The 15,808-nt window shown below is 41.0% G+C and overlaps 1 protein-coding gene across 1 annotated transcript in view; it reads left to right on the top strand.

Moving 5' to 3' along the window:
• The first annotated feature begins 13,627 nt into the window (after positions 1-13,627).
• The window catches only part of HIVEP1 (HIVEP zinc finger 1), a 150,209-nt gene continuing 148,028 nt past the window's right edge, over positions 13,628-15,808 (top strand). The window contains exon 1 of the mRNA XM_045811701.2: positions 13,628-13,736. The gene's annotated coding sequence lies outside the window, so the exon portion shown is untranslated. The remainder of the gene's footprint in view (positions 13,737-15,808) is intronic.

A 15,808-nucleotide genomic window follows, 5' to 3' on the forward strand; every position in this document is an offset into this window, starting at 1 on the left:
TAACAGGTGGTCTTGATGCCATGTTGAGGAACTTAAGAGTTTAGACTGTAAGTAATAAGAAAATATTTGAGGAGAGGATTATCATGGGTCTAATTTTAATAGCTGAATTCAGGATAGATTGTAAACATGAGAGATGTCAGTTTAATTAGCAAGAAATGGAAAATAAAGATCTGATTTCTATCCACTAGCCACTGAAGTAGAAAGGAAGAAACATAGAGCAGTTATTACAGAAGCAAGCCATGATTTTATAGAAATATACCAAGTTAGCTATCAGGAATTCTGAGTTTAAATCAGTTTCTCTGTCATTTACTGCATGAGAAGTCATAGAAACTCTTTAATGAATATTAGCTTCCTTATTAGTAAAATTAGGAATTAAAAAAAATCCTTCACCTATTGTTGAAAGGGTACGAGGTACCTTTTAAGGATACGTAAATGCATGAAGGCAGTATAAATTGAAGACAAGAAGAGAAAACCTCTAGATGAGGGATAAAACACAGCTGAGAATGAACCTAAAAATCCACTGTGATTCACCAAATTACAAGAGAGCATGTTATATGAAGAGCTAGACAAGTAAGAGTTGTATTTAACCTACACCATTTCTGATGTGCTGGAAGCTTGAAAGATATTGCCAGGGATACAAAGAAAGGGCATTACATGGACGCACAGGCAATAGGTGTAGATAAAGCTTTTAAGTTTAGAGGTCAAGAGGAACTGGAAACAAGATATTCACTAGGCTTAGAAAATGAAGCTTCTTTTTGCATATAGAAGATATTTGAACAGATTTGTAATAGAAGAAAGAAGAGTCTATGGAATAGGAGGAAGAAAAAGGAGAGGGGAAGCAGATGGGTTAAGAAATGCAGGAGATCAAAGGATGTACAGTCAATGTAGAAGCACGCTGGCCTTACGTGGAGAATAGATTCTGCTTCCCCAGGAAGAGGAGAGCAGAAGGGCAGAAGGTGCGATGTCAGGAGTAAGGGACATCTGGTTTTAATAGTCCTAACTTTCTCCACAAGCTAGTCAAGGACTTGTGCTAAAAGCAAGGTAAGTGGATGGGTTGGGGGAGGAGTTAGGAGTTTAAAAGGAGCAGGCAAGTGTCCAGTCCCAGAGGGCAGGGCTATAGACCCAACTATGCGAAGGACCATCAGCTGTAGATATAAGGAAGCTCACTGAGACCAAAGAAACATACTAACATATTGCAACTACAGTTTATAGAACGTATTATGCTTCTTGGACGCTTGATCTTTGAAATACATGATGTCACTCGTCTTCACAGGAAATCACCATATTACAGAATAAGAAAATGGAAGGTAAGAAAGAAATAACTTGCCCAAATGACAGGGCTAGTAGGGTTCTTGTCTCATATTATAAACATATCAATCGTGTTGGGTCATTAGTGGGAGGAAATCATTCTGTTTAACTTATGAAATGGGTACTCTTTCTTGGATAATTCCTCGGTCAGCAAGCGAATTGAAGCTTCACAAGTCGGAGGTAAAGTCAAGATAGCCCAAGATACTGTTTGGGTCAGTATTATACAATGTGTGTGTTTGCAGTGTATGAACACAAATTTCTAACAATTGGATAGGGAAAGAAATTTTTAAAGAGACCATCTAATACTAATTAGGTGTTAAATATACTGTAGTTAGAATTTCATGGTGGCACAAAAATCGTCCTGTCATCTTTTCTAGTTTCCAGTGCTTCCGTAGTTAGTCATATCCCGAGGACAGGAGATGTTTGAAAGCAGGGGTACTTAGTGTTGACTTACTCATAATTGAAATACCACCAAATTAGAGTAAAAGAAGATGCTTTTACTGTAAAATGCTTAAGGTTCAAAAGAGTTGCTCCCCCAAAGAGAGGAATTTTCTCTGAAGAAGGAGGCCTTTCTGAATCTCAGTGGAGAGTAAAAAGTGAAAAACTGGATAAAATAACAAGACAGAGGAAAGTAGAGTACTCGATCTTTAGAGACATTGGAAGGAAAAGGAGAATGGGATAAAGGCAACAGTTTTATAAAAGGCACATATACAACATTAACTAGAACCTGCAGCTTTTAAAGAAATTAATAGATTTTATTTTTTTAATTTTTTTAAAGATTTTATTTATTTATTTACTTGAGAGAGAGAGCGAGCACAGGAGCAAGGGCAGAGGGAGAGGAGGAAGCAGACTCTCTGCTGAGCAGGGAGCCCGATGACGGGCTCAATCCCAGGCCCCTGAGATCATGACCTGAGGCAAAGGCAGACGCTTAACCGACTGAGCCACCCAGGCGCCCCTAGATTTTATTTTTTAAGAGCAGTTTTAGGTTTAGCAGAGAAGGGCTTCTCCTTGCATTGATGTGGTATGTCCGTGACAATTGATGGACTGATGTTGATATGTTATTATTAATTAAAGCCCATAGTTTACATGAGTGTTCACTCCTCAGGTCTTACAGTTCTATGGGACCCGCGGCTTTTTTTTTTTTTTAAAGATTTTATTTATTTAGTAGACAGAGATAGAGACAGCCAGCGAGAGAGGGAACACAAGCAGGGGGAGTGGGAGAGGAAGAAGCAGGCTCATAGCGGAAGAGCCTGATGTGGGGCTCGATCCCATAACGCCGGGATCACGCCCTGAGCCAAAGGCAGACGCTTAACCGCTGTGCCACCCAGGCGCCCCCAGGGACCCGCAGCTTTTAATCTACTATTTTTAGTTATCTCACCTATAAAATAGTTTTGATTTAATAATATTTAAATTGAGGAAAACTCTCAAAGGATCAAATGAACATTTAGATTTTGGATTTGTGGTACTGCTTCTAGCCAGAACTTCAAAAGAGTCATAGGAAAGAACTTTTGTTTAGGAAACAAAGCAAAACACACATTTTTTTTCTGTTTTTGTACTACCTTTTGAAAATTTTCCAATCAGTACTCTCTAATTATATCTCAATATTCTCTAAGAGAAGTAATATAAGAAGACATCGTTTTAATTTTAATTTTTACTGAAATACAGTAAGGTTGGGGGAAATTATCACATAATTCTTACATATAACAAAATTCTATAGTACAGAAGGAAGGGGCTAAATGCACCGATCAATTTTGTTTTCAAATCAATATTCTGTGGTGAATGCAACCACATCTTGCATGTTATCTCAGATTGAAAAGAGCCTAGAATATATAATCAAAGTATTGTAACTGGAGATTATTGAAGGTTTGTCTATATCGAAATAGTATGCGATTTGGACAATGCCATCTCAAGGTCATAATGAAAAAGAATAAAGGAGCCCATAGTAAGAAAATGGATTAAAGAAAATCTAAAAAAGTGAGGTCCATGACTGAAATTTATATTAACACAAAGTACCTGATTAGAAAATTCACCAGTCTTTGAAGTAGAATCAATCAAATCATAGATTCTTTAAAAAAATAAAAGATTTTATTTATTCATTTGAGAAGGAGAGAGCCAGAGAGAGCATGAACACGGGGGAGAGGGAGAAGCAGGCACTCGCTGAGCAGGGAGCCTGACACAGGGCTTGATCCCAGGACCCTGGGATCATGACCTGAGCCAAAGGCAGACGCTTAACCAACTGAGCCACTCAGTCACCCCCAAATCATAGATTCTTTACTTTAGAATAGACTGTAGTGAGCTGGTCCCACAGAGTTAACAAATAGAAACTAAAACTCAGTGAGATGTCGGTGTTAGTGATAAAAGGCACCACTAAACTGGTTTTCACCAAAAGGAAAAAAAAATCTTCATACAACAAATATGGATAACATCCACAGTGGGTTATTAATTGATTAATAAAGGAGACTAAAGAGAGGGCTATATAGAATAATAAGATAGAGTTTCTGTTCTAAACAATGTAGACCAGAAGATAGAAACCTGGAAAAGGTAAAACAATGATAGCATTTAGAGTTGCAGGGGTGGTAACCTCTCGGACTGAGAGTATGCCAATTTCCTGTGAGCCTGTTCAACCACTTCATGAAATGTTCACAGAAAAGGGACAATTTAGCGAGATCTTAGAGAACTGGTAGGGTCCGGATGAGCAAAGAGGAAGAAGGCAGGCATTCTCTGTAATGGCAATGCTAGAGACACGGAAACTTTTTGCAGAAACAGCGAGTGGAACCATTTAGCTGAAACGTGAAGACGTTCTTTGGAGAAGCAGCTGAGAGCAAGGCTGGAAGTGTGCGTTTGGGTCACCCTGTGGTTTGAAAGCAGCTAGAGAATATGGACTTCATCTTGTAGTTAGCAATAAGCTGCTTGCTTTCTTCAGCAAGGGAGTTACATGCTCAAAGCATTATTTTTAGGAGATAATTAGGGTGGTGTGCCTGATTAAGAGAAGTGAGGAATGTTTGGACTCCAGCCCTATCTTTTCCGAGTTGATGCATTGGTGGACAACTGTGTTCTCTCTCCAGACACCCTCCAATGTTAATATTGGCAACACTGAAGTACCACTGGATTAATCTGCTACCGAGCAGCTTTTTATTAAATATAATATGGAGTGTACTTGCTTTTCCTCTCTGGCAATCTTTTGAAGAAGGGTGAGGAAAATATTTTTAAACCTATCACATTGACCTTTACATCTTAGCGTAATATTAATGAAATCCCAAATCTTCTAACTGTGGAAGCAAAAAGCAAGGAGTTGATGTTGAGAAAACAGGAGGTTGTTGGTTAGAAAAAATTTGAGGGAACTAGAAAAATGTGGTTGGAAACGATGTCAAAATTGCGGGTTACGGGTGGTTGTAAAGAGCTAATCTGTTTTTAGTTAGAGAATCTATATTCAAAACACCAGGTGTCGGGGCAATACAAACTAGAAGAAAAAGGACAGGTATCCAATTCACAGACTTCATAGAACCTAAAAATCATATCGTTCTGGGTTTAAGAATAAGCCATTCACTTCAAATTCAGAAGCAAAGAAGAGAAAGAAAATCTAGCAGTAGAATGGGGAATAGTTACAAGTACGGGAATAAATGCTGGCTTGAAAAGATCCAGTTACAATGTGAGGGAAGACAGAAATGAGGTATAATGAAGATTTATGGGAGATTAATATAAAGGAGATATTGCACATAGATGAAGGATAAACAGGAAGAGCTATTTTGATATTTTATAGAAGCAGATACATTCCGATTACTTAATAAGCACTCTTGCTCTTCTGTAAAGTATCCCTAGAAAATAGGTTATGATTATCAACCCATTGTACAGATGAGGATACTATAAAATGCTCCTTAGTGTTTTAGCACATTAATCTTCTCTTGCTAATTAGCAATGTATTTGAGTTTTAATTTGGCTGTGATAAGAAACATGAGCGTTTCTTTCTTTCTTTCTTTCTTTCTTTCTTTCTTTCTTTCTTTCTTTCTCTCTCTTTCTTTCTCTTTCTTTCTTTCTTTCTCTCTCTCTCTCTCTCTCTAGGATCTTTAGTTTGACCCAAAAGAATGATTCCTTTGACTTAGCCATCACACAACTGGTCAGTATTTCATCATGGCATCTCAACACTGTCATATATTTTAGATTACCAGAAAAATCAAGCAAATTTCCTCAAGGAAATCTTCGTAGCAAGAAATCCATACTATGAAATCACTTGCTAATATTTCTGCAGCACCCTAGAATTTTTTATTTCAGTACTGCCCAAAGTCATTCAGGCTTTCTTTGAATTTGTGAGAACAGACACAAACCATTTTCTTGTGATTTAGTGCCGAATAACAGCTTGGCCTTTTGGGAATATGAATCATAGACCACTTTCATAAAGCAACTTATGTTTGAAAACTATTTTGAATAATAATTGGTTTGGGACAATGTTTTTTAGTTTTAAATAAGAAAATAAAAGATTTCTGAATAAGAAATGTCATTAGAGATTTGAGTGAAAAAAAGTTGCGTGGATTTGTTTTAGTGGTATCAGAACGGATATAAGATCATCAGTTGCTCAGAATCTATGCTTAAAAGAAATGGTTATTGGCGCACCTGGGTGGCGCAGTCGTTAAGCGTCTGCCTTTGGCTCAGGGCGTGATCCCGGCGTTCTGGGATCGAGCCCCACATCAGGCTCCTCCGCTGGGAGCCTGCTTCTTCCTCTCCCACTCCCCCCGCTTGTGTTCCCTCTCTCGCTGGCTGTCTCTGTCAAATAAATAAATAAAATCTTTAAAAAAAAACATTCCTTCCCCCAAACTGTAGGGTCCTAGAAACTATGCTTTTAGAATAAGACAAATAAGAGAAGAGCTACTGTTAGAGAAACGTCTGATTTACCTTTCTGGTAATCGTTTTATTTTGTTCCAGAGGGGTGGACTATGGAACTTTCTGAGAGAACATGGTTACGAAACTGTTGTGTGATTAGAGCTCAGGAGGGAGGGACTGTTTTGACTCTCTTGTTACTATGTGAGCGCTGGAATTTTGCAACCAGAAGGCTCCACAACAGTTGGGAACGACAGTTGTATGAGTAGCAAGCAGAAGACAAATGTGTGTGTCCTGTTACTCCTGCTCTGAGCACTACATACCATGACTGTGCCAAGACAAGATTTCCTGCTTGCATCAATATTTTTTATAATTATCAAACCTCCTGTGCGTAATCCATTAATAGCAAAAAAAAAAAAATCTTGTAAATAATATCTACGCCGTCTTTAGGTTAGACAACCATCTGGTTAGCCGATCTTCACTATGCATACACACACACATACACAGCCTTATTTAGATGCCTTATTATAATCCTTGTTACATATCCAATTATCTACTATAAATCGAGCTCTACCTCCTCTTGCAGAAATTAAAATAGCTGAAATTTAAAAAGCACTCAAAACATGTTAAAGTTTGCCACGAGCTGTTATTGTCCTGTTATTAGTGGCTTACTCTTGTCTTTCTTTCACTTGCTTATGTCTTACTTGTTTATGAACAGCAGTTTCATTTTCCTTAGCCTCTATACATTTCATTCTATTGCTCTTTATCCAATTTACCCCAATTTGCACTTTGGCTCTAGATTCCTGGGTTCCTTTGCATTGACACCCATAGACATTTTGGCATAATAAGACACACCATGAAATCAAGATCCCAATAAACTCAAAATCATAAATTAAACCGTGAGCTCTTGCAAACAGAAAATTACATGAAACCATGTAGAATAGTACAGCACTGAGTTTAGGGAAGGAAAAAATGATGGGTTGTAGGGTTGTTTACCAGAAGCAATTTAGTTGAACAATTTCATTCAACGAACAGCAGCCAGAGAGAACTTCTTAGAGCCCAACAACGTATTTAAAAAGCCAGGAGAGACTATGGACTCCGGGAAACAACCTGAGGGTTTTAGAGGGGAAGGGGATGGCGGGATGGGTTAGCCCGGTGATGGGTCTTAAGGAGGGCACGTATTGCATGGAGCACTGGGTGTTATACGCAAACAATGAATCATGGAACACTACATCAAAAACTAATGAGGTACTGTATGGTGACTAATGTAACATAATAATAAAAAATAATAATAAAAAATAAAATAAATATATAATAAAATAATAAATAAAATAATAAATAAATAATAAAAATAAATAAATAAAATTAAAAAAATAAAGAGCTTAAAAGGAAAAAAATAAAAGAAAATAAAATAAAAAGCCAGGAGCTGGTGAGTTTGGGACCTGGTTCGGGTCTGGGGTAACAGAGACATTAGTGCGGGATGCAAACATTGGGAGTCAAGCTGTGTTTGGAGAAAGAGGGCACTTGTCAGCGGGGGGTGGAGTTGTGGGGTTGGCAGTTTATTCACAGAAAGGAAAGGGAAGGATACCCAAGGAGAAGGACTGGGGTGCAGAATGAAGGAAGGGTTGACTGGTTATTACGTATAACCAGTGATTTATAAGGGAAATGTGAAATACTTGTAATGCTCTGTTGAATCCTGTCCTGGAACCTGGTTTACACACTTAGTGTCCCCCTCTGCTGATGCTGGAATTTCATAATTACAGATATGACCCCTATTAAAACGAAAAAATGCTCGAGATGATATATATTATATATAATAAACATTTAATGTGAATATATATATATATATATATATATATATATATATACACACACACACACATACTTAAACCTGAATTACGAAATACACGGAGAAAAATACAAAGTGTATTTTTGTGGTAGGCCCCACCTGCTCGCCTGGACCCTACAGTGCTGTAGATGAGCGAACAAAGGGAAGACTCCGTGGGAGGCAGGGTGGTCTGGAGGTTCAGGATGTGATCTTTGCTGCAGACGGCGAGGGTCCTTGTGAGGCCACGTGTGGTTGTACCTTGGGCATGTTATTTAACCTCTCGGAGCCCGAGTTCCTTTGTCACTAACATATGGATAATGGTCCTTGTACAGCAGGTTATTGTCATTTTCAGTAAACTACTTTGGAACATTTTAGATTTACAGAACACAGGCAAAGATTGTACAGAGAGCTGCCATGCACCCTCACCCATTTCCCCCCCAGTGGTAACATTTTACATGACCTCGATCTGTTTGTCAGAAATGAGAGTACATGGACTCTTAATGCTAGACCTTCTTTGGAGGCCATCAAGTTTTTCCACTGATATCCTCTCGCTATCCCAGGATTCCATCGTGGGCACCACGTTACATCTAGTTATCCCATCTCCTCCCATCTCTAGAGACTCCTTTCAAGATTTGAAAGGTAATAAACGTTTAAGCACACTTGGCAGAGTGCAGGAAATGCAATAAGGAATTGGCCAACATTTATGTGGGCTGCAGTTACAAAGAGGTGACAGGCACCAAGTGCTTCAGAAATACCAACTTATGGGACACCTGTGGGGCTCAGTTTTGTGGCCGACTCTTGATTTCTGCTCAGGAATGATCTCATGGGTCATGAGACTGAGCCCCCGCTGGTTGAGCTCTATGTTCGGTGGGGAGTCTGCTGGAAGATTCTCTCTTCTTCGGCCCCTCTGCACTCTCTCTCTCTCTCAAATAAATAAATAAATCTAAAGAAAAAAGAAATACCAACTCATCATTCTCATAATAATTCTCTGATGATGTCAATTACATTCACTTTACAGAAGAGTAAACTGAGGCACAAGAAAGTCAAATAAATTGCCCAAGATCGTGCTTCTGGCAGAGCCAGGATGCATCTAGGCGTCTAAGTACCAGGTTATCTTTCTCTGTGAAAAGTTTAATACATGTTGTTATTAGTAGTAGATTCTGGAACTGGTGAATTCTTTCCAGGGCAGTAGAGGTATTACTAAGAAATTGTTCCCCAGCCCCCATTTCTCACTAAGAATATACCTGATTTTTAACCCTCTTGAATTCCACAATTATAGCAACCCAGAAAGAAAACTGCATTAGCCAGGAGCACTCAGTGAATAGCTTTTCCTATAGATTGCTTTTTTTTAAACCCTTGCTCTGCCATATTTTTCTCAATTTTAGAGACACACGCACACTTACCTTTCTTTTTTTCTATCTCTCCCTCCCTCCTTCCCTTCCTACCTTTCAACATAAAAGTGCTTATGCCACGAAATCTCAATCAAAACGGTACTGAAGGACAAACATTTTATAGAAATCCAAGGATGAAGATTAAGAGTCAGCAAAGGACATGGAGTGGCTGGTGGGTGAGAATCAGGGGAGGATACTCAAGGAGAAGGACTGGAGTGCAGAATGAAGGAAGGGTCTCCAGTTAAGCTCTGCCAGGAGCCACCTTGACCATGTCGTACAGACACGTGGCCACTTTATATTTCCATTCCCCCGTCTACAAAATAAGCCGATCCCTTTTACCTGTATTATAGGGTTTCGAGTTCAGAAATACAAACATTCCAAGTTGTTTGAATGAAAATGCAAGAGTAAGAAAACAGTAACGTTGGCATGAAAACCTTGGTAACCAAACTGAAAGATGAGCTGGACTCAGCCTACGACAAAGCTGTTAGTTTGGGACCATCTTGAGAGCAGGTCCTGCAACCAATAAAGCAAGATCTGAAAGTAACTAGTGGGATTGCACTCGGGTGAAAAGGAGTTATGGTTTTCTCGTTCATTTGTTCAACAAACACTTGTTGTGACACTGTTCCAGGTGCTCAGCATTCAGTGGGGAACAAATCAAGCCCCCTTCACTCAGGGCCCTCATATTCTACTCAAGGAGTGAGAGATAACAGACAAGGAAATCAACAAGATAATTCCAGAATGCTGGATATGATAAAGGAAATGAAGAGAGCGATGAGATGGAGAGTATGGGGTTGGGAAAGGGGTATCTACAATTTAGATAGGCTAAGACAGAGAATGCTTAATTTATATAAGCTCAGCCTGTGAACACAATGGGGAGGATGAGACCCTTAAATCCTTGGGCAAACGATAAAACGGCTTTGTTTACAAGGCAGTAAATGTGTATACCAAAACAGCTTTCAATGGGAGGTTTGAAACTATTTTACTAGAAATGTTAAAAAGGAGAGTACACAAGGATGTTTTAAGAGTTATTTGGGAGTCATTCTGTCTGGAAAGAGGAGAGGAGCATGAAGGCGTTTGGCCCTCTGCGGCTATGATCAAATCAAGCATGCCCCAGTCGGGTCTCCCCTGGGATGGAGAAGGCTGCAGTCTACTTCAGAGCTTTTCCAATTCCCGTTTTTCCCCGGGGCAGGGCAGCGGCGTTAGTAAAATAGTAGTGAGAGTTGTAATAGTAGCTAACATGCATTGAGCCCTTTGTTAGTTCCAGGCTTTACATCCAGTATTTCACTCAATCCTGCCTTCACCCCTCCGAGGAAGGTATTAGAACTTAAAGAGATGAGAGCAACATTTCCCACAGTCACCGGTGTCCTCTCCGACTGGAACGCAGGCATGAACCCAAGCTCACGTTATTTATTTCATCTTCAAGCACCCGACCAGACGGTTTCCTAGGTCTAGATGAATTCATTCTGCATTTCCATGTCTGCTGTGGACTGAATTGTGCCTCCCCGCACACTCCGGATTCATACGTGAAAGCCCTACCCTCAATGTGACTGTATTTGGAAATAGGGTCTTTGGGAGATAATTAAGTTAAATGAAGTCATAAGAGTGGGGCCCTGATCTCATAGGATTAGGGTCCTTCTGAGATACTAGAACATTCACTGGCTTTCTCCATGCACACACTCGGAAGAAATGCTGCGTGAGGATGCAGGGCAAAGGCGGCTGGCCAGCAAGGAGCCAGGAAGAGAGCTTCCACCAGGCACCAAATCAGGTGACCCTTGATCTCGGACTTTTAGCTTCCAGATCTGTGAAGAAATAGACTTCTAAGGTTTGAGTGGCCCAATCTATAGTACTCTGTCGAGCAGTCCCAGCCGACTAATACAATGTCTTAGATTATTGCACTTGCTTGTTTCCAGACCGTTAGATCAGGGATAAAGATGGACTCTTTTGATCACAGATAAGGTAGAATGCCAGTGCATTTGTACCTAGCGCTCCCCGGTGTGCCGCTCATGGACACTGTTTATGAAGAATGGTTTTAGGAACTGCAAATCTCACTTCCATCAGCCATTTCTAGTCTTCCTTCTCCCCTTTAACAGATAGTACACCAAATAATACTCCATACACTCTTCTATTAGTTGACATTGACCTGGGTGCTTTTAAATGAAGTTAGAAACCAGGTTTCTTATGAGAGCGTATCCTGCAAGGTTAATAGTATTGGCATAAATGTAAATGAAATCATCCTTCTTAAAAGTAGACTTGGTTAAAATTAGTCATTTTCTCTTCTCCCTTTCAACCATCATACCATCCGGACTTCCCCATTTTCATCACACAGTCTACCGGCTTCAAGTCAAAACTTGAAAATACGGACTTTAAAAAAAAAAATTTCTCCTTCTTCTTTCTCCACAGATGTAGAGCATGATAGAGCTATTGTAATGTTTTTCACAAAATACAATCTGCAAGCTTTAAGCATCTCAATATTCTCTGGGCTCCAAGCATGTATCAACCACTTACTAGCTCTGTGGCTATAGGTAGATTATTTGGCAATTCCAAGTCTCTCTTTCTTCATCTGTAGTATGGGTTTATAGTGGGGATTAAATGAGTTTACACAGGAAAGCCTGGCAAGTCATAAATTCTCAAATACTGTCAGTTACTAGCACCAGCACTCTTGGGATTAACTCTGGCAGCTGATACAAGTACTATTATTATTACTATCGCTGCTGATACAAGTCTAGTATAGCAATTTCTGTCCGTACAAATACTACTTTCTACTTCTGCTGGTAAAAAATACTACGGTGACAGATCCTAAATCCATCAATGACAATAATTTTTCTTAAAAAGATCAGTCTCAGTCCAGATGTCTCCAAAGAACTACCAACTGTAGTATCATGTCCAAATTCCTTCCTAATGATGCCAGAGAAGGCTTTCCCCGGTTGTCTGTTGTCTCCCCATTCTGTCTTCATAGCTCATTACTAGGACAGCCCAGGTATATGTCATAGTTATTAATAGCTTCCCTTTCCCTCTCAAGTGTACTGGTTAGGATGCTACATTTACAGGGCCACCCTACTTGTTTCACATTTGCTGTGACTTTCGGCTCTAGCCAGCAACACCATCACACACAGTTGACTTGCTCTCACCTTCAAGCTATTCCCCTTGCCTGGAATGCTGTTCTCATACCATTGCCAAATTACGAACTTTCTCTCCTTCAAAACCCTACTCAGAACTCACCTTCAGGATGGAACTTTCTCTGATAATCCTCCCCTCCACCCAATCCAGAAAGCTCTCAGCAAGCATGTAAATAACTCTGTATAACTTTAATTGGCTCTGTTTATAAGCTTCTTCTTGTATCTTTTTTTTCCCCTCTAGGTATTTTTTTCAATGTGTTTATCCTGTCTCCATTAATTTGTAAACTCCCAGAGGGCAAGGCTTGAACACAGGTTGGTGTTGGCTTTATAAAGTGGATGAACAGTTAGGGCTGAATGGCAGACAGGGCAAACCTTCTTGATTACTAATCTATTAAAAAAAAAAAAAAGAAATAAAGAAAAGTAACCCCAAACCATCCTTTGTTGATGCTTTATTTGTGATGGACTGAGACTGCTAAACTAACGTGAAAATAGATCCAGTTTCTGCTAGTGTCCAGTTAACTAAGATCAAATCAACAGTTACAACCTTTCCATAATGTGAGGAGGAGGGCGCGGGCATATTGTGATCTATATAAGAATGGGCATGAAAGGCATGTTATTAGGGAGATTCTTTTCTGCAAAAGTATATCCTTGTCACTTCAAGGCTGCAGGTCCATCTCAGAAGGGAAATAGTATTTACTTCCAAAACAGATCTAAAGAGCAAACAAAGCCTCAGAAAACACACAATACCACCTTGTTCTAAGTTTATGCTAAGAGGGGTGGGGAAATGAATCTAATTTCGAAGGCCTTTTTTGTGTGTGTGTCTAACAGATAATACCACAAGTTCCAGCTCTCCAGGATCACTAGGTTGGTGGATTGTTCATTTCGGTCCAGGTAACAAAGGATAGCCCGGGGCAAATGGTCCTTTCTCACTGCGGGGGGGTGGGGGGTGGGGGGGAAGAAGTGGAAATCCTTTACCGTGACCACCTGCTTCCCTCTCTTCAAACCAGCACACAAAGTGCCAAATATCTGTGCATCGTTCTCGGCACACAGCCCACGGTATAAACCAGCGTAGGCGGTGCGCTAGATAACATCAAAGCCCCAGGCAGGGGCCAGAAAAGGGGGGGGGGGCAAAAGCTGCGGAGGGAATGAGGCGCCTCCCCCTAGCATTTCCTCTCACGCCCACTTCCAACCTAGGAGGCTTTTGGTTTCTGCTTTTGTTGTTTTTAAAATTAAAAGTTAAACCCAGGAAGCTCTGGATCAGACTTTTGCGTTGCAGTTCGGGTAAGTTTTCTCTCGGTTCTTTTGTCTGGCGTCTGGCTTGGCAATACCCTGGGCGTGGGAGCAGAGTTGGCAAAGCGAGCGGGGGAAGGTTTTGTCGCCGGGTCGCCCCGAGGAGGAGGGGATTCGGCCGGTGGACGGGAAAGCCCGGCGCGCGCGGAGGGCGGAGGGCGGAGGGCGGAGGGGAGGGACGGGCCTCGGCGTGACCCGGCGGCCGGCGGGGAGGAACCTCCGGGATCTCCGCGTGGCGGCGGCGCTGCCGGGCCGCGCGCAGGGCGGAGGGCCGGGGCCGCGGGGCCGCGCCAGGGGGGAGCCCGAGCCGGGCCCGGCCGGGCGGCCGCGTGGGAACCGGGGCTGAGGACGCGCGGGCGGCGGTGGTGGCGCGGAGCCGGGTGGTCACGGCGGGACGGCCGGGGCCCGCGACGAAGCCCCGGGGTGGACTTGTGTTCTCCCCAAACTGCTCAGCAAGGAAAATGTGTGTAGAGCCCTGCCATGACACTGCCCTCACTTGAACCCCACTCCCCGAGGGGGGTGCCAAAGCGTTCACATGGCCAGCAGGGATGCAGCTGGAGAGAAATAGGGCCCTGGGAACCCCCTTCTTCTTCTTCTTTTTTTTTTTTCCCCTGAGTATGGTCACCTCCCCCGTTGTTAACAGAATTTTTGACAGTTCAAACGGCTGTTTACCTTTCACATTTATCTTCTGGTTAAATGTGTGTGTGTGTGTGTGTGTGTGTGTATATATACACACATATACATATATATATATTCCCCCCCCCCACATTCCCATACCATTTGAGAAACTGTATTTAATTTGCCACAAAACAAGTCGAAACTAGCTACTTTACCGGTTAGCTGGATTTCCCTGCGTTCTGATAAGTAGGAAGTTAGAACTGCAGGCAGAATTAGGAAAAGAAATTGCATTTAGAAAATTCGAAACTAGGAAATAGGAAACTGTTCCGTATTGCATCTATTTCAAAGGAAAGTTTAATATTGATTTGCCACTCAAGAAATTTAAGTTGTGAGCCGTCTACTTAAGAAAAAAGCTTTTTAGCAAGCTGAAATGGCAAAATTATCTATTATAACTCCAAACTGTATGCTTCATCTGTTAGAAAGATCACGGCAAATGTTGTGTTCACAGTGTGTATTTGTTATGTCCACCAACCATTGGTTTAAAAATATATTCAGTCAGTAAGCATTTTGGTTTAGCAAGTGACACCAAGGAGAATTAATCATTATCAAGCTACCTTAATCTTTATCCTCTGACAGGTTAGATATACTCGAACATTTAAATGAGTGTTTATCTTTTATTCAAATGCCCAGTTGGGAAGTTACATTACATACTTTTTGTGATTGCAATCCATTAGATATCATTTACTTTTACAAAAGACAGATGATTACATCACGTTGAAGATTTAAAGATTGCATTATCTCATCACCAGGTTGGAAGTAGAGTATGCTAAACAACATTTCAAATGGCGGCAGTTGTTGGGTGACCTTTTCTCTTACGACCAAATTTAGTTTTTAATAGGCATAGTCCCCCCTTTAGGTGACTTCACTTTTGGTTACAAGCTCGCCTTTATTGAGTATTCCATTTTTAATCATTCCCATTTTGGTGCATTAAGCTTTTCTTAGCTCCAATGAGCTAGAGGTAGGATTTCCTCAGGGGAATTTTTGGGGTCAACCCTAGCAGGAAAAGCCTAGATATCTTTATGGAAGCCCCAGGGAACAAAACAATTCAAGTTTGCACAGATGGCCCGCGTAGTGGGTGTACGGCCGTTTAGCATTTTTATTCCTTAAAAGGGGAAAGCAGTTTGGTTTAATCTAAGAAATTCTTCTGCATCAAAATTTTTGTTTTATTTCTCCCAAGTTCAACGTGGCTCCTTTAACCAGTCACTTTTGCCTGCTTCTTTAGGTATACTTGTGGAATTTCTGAGCTCCCGATTTCTAACATTCTTTAGTAGTTCTAACCCCGAAAACTTTCTTCGTTACCCAGGTCCAGCCCCTCCTGATTTATTTCCATAGATTACCACTCCTTGCTTCCTCTACTGCTTTCTAGCAGCAAGGGTCAAACTCTG

The sequence above is a fragment of the Ursus americanus genome, chromosome 32 (genome assembly GCF_024610735.1).
Source record: "Ursus americanus isolate L20-20 chromosome 32, mUrsAme1.1.p, whole genome shotgun sequence".
Taxonomy (NCBI): domain Eukaryota; kingdom Metazoa; phylum Chordata; class Mammalia; order Carnivora; family Ursidae; genus Ursus; species Ursus americanus.